This window comes from Suricata suricatta, chromosome 17 (assembly GCF_006229205.1).
Source record: "Suricata suricatta isolate VVHF042 chromosome 17, meerkat_22Aug2017_6uvM2_HiC, whole genome shotgun sequence".
NCBI lineage: Eukaryota > Metazoa > Chordata > Mammalia > Carnivora > Herpestidae > Suricata > Suricata suricatta.
The window spans coordinates 12,512,541-12,513,828 of NC_043716.1; the positions used below are offsets into that span (position 1 = coordinate 12,512,541).

Consider the following 1,288-nt stretch of genomic DNA (forward strand, 5'->3'; position numbering starts at 1 on the left):
AAGGAACCGAGTTCTTAATTGGGAGAATGGGAATAGAGGGTGATGATTATGATAGTGGAGGGAGGTTGTGACTAGCGGGCACTGCTGCCTGCCATCAGCCAGAGGAAGACCCTGAGATACAGCATTGAAGAGGCATGGGAAGCAGACTGGCTTCCTTTGGGCAACGTGGGATATCTTTGAGTAAATGGAAAGCAGAGGGTTGGGAGGTGGACTGTTGGTGCCTGAGAAGTCTCCTCACAGACCCGCACTCTTGAGAGACCTGAGGTTCTGCTACAATTGGTGACAGATCTAGAAAACCTGAATAAGGCAGACACATTAGCGAAAAGACTCTCTCAGGATAGGTCAGGGAGGAAAGCTCCAGAATAAACTCTGTGGTTGGTAGAAAGCAGAATGAAGTGAGGCAGGTGCCGACAGTCACTGTGAACCCAGAGCCTGCTTGCTGCCAAGCTACCTATCACAGGTGTGTGAGACTAAATGCATGAGGTCCGCGATGCACGGCCACCTGTTCTAGCGAATAGGTTTCTCTGAAGAGTATTCCCAGGGCAGTCCTAAAGAGAACTGCAGAGGACATAGAATCTTTCAACCCCCAGTAAGAGTCAGGAAATGCCCCTCGGGGGCTTGGCTGGAAGCAGCCAATTTGGGCTGGTCAAATCAGTGGACAAATTTCTGGTGTCTTCATACATATCCTTTCTGATATCTCAGAGTAATTTGGGGTAGCTAGTATGCAATGGTATGGCCCAGCAGTAGGTACATTTTAAAAAGGTTTTTTTAAATATTTTATGTATTTTTGAGAGAGCACATGTGACAGAGAGGCAGAGAGAGAGAGAGAAGATCTGAAGCAGGCTCTGAGTTGACAGCATTGAGCCTGATGTGGGGCTTGAACTCACAAACCGTGAAATCATGACCTGACCCAAAGTCAGATGCTCACCTGACTTTGTCACCCGGTACACCACCAATAGGTACATTTTTTAAAGATAGAAAACCAGACATTTTAAAGTATATTCAGTATTCACTCTAATACAAACAACTTCAGCCCCACAATGCTCCACCATCATTTCCTCTTTAGTAAAATGAGGGAGTAGATATTGTCCAAGGTGGTAATCAACTTGGTCCTTCTCTGATTCAGTGAAACTATATACAGGGTATACTAAACACAGCTATGTGCAGCTATGGGCCACGGTGTGGGTAATGATTATAATCTAAATACTTAACAAATACCAGGCTGGTAACCTGTACCAGTGGATTCTGGCTGAATATTACCCTGGATGTGGACCTCCCACCATGACCC

The 1,288-nt window shown here is 45.9% G+C and overlaps 1 protein-coding gene across 1 annotated transcript in view; it reads left to right on the plus strand.

The window, feature by feature from the left end:
- Nucleotides 1-1,288, plus strand: part of LOC115282735 (olfactory receptor 3A2-like) — a 4,202-nt gene that overhangs the window by 2,178 nt on the left and 736 nt on the right. The gene's annotated exons all lie outside the window — the stretch shown is intronic.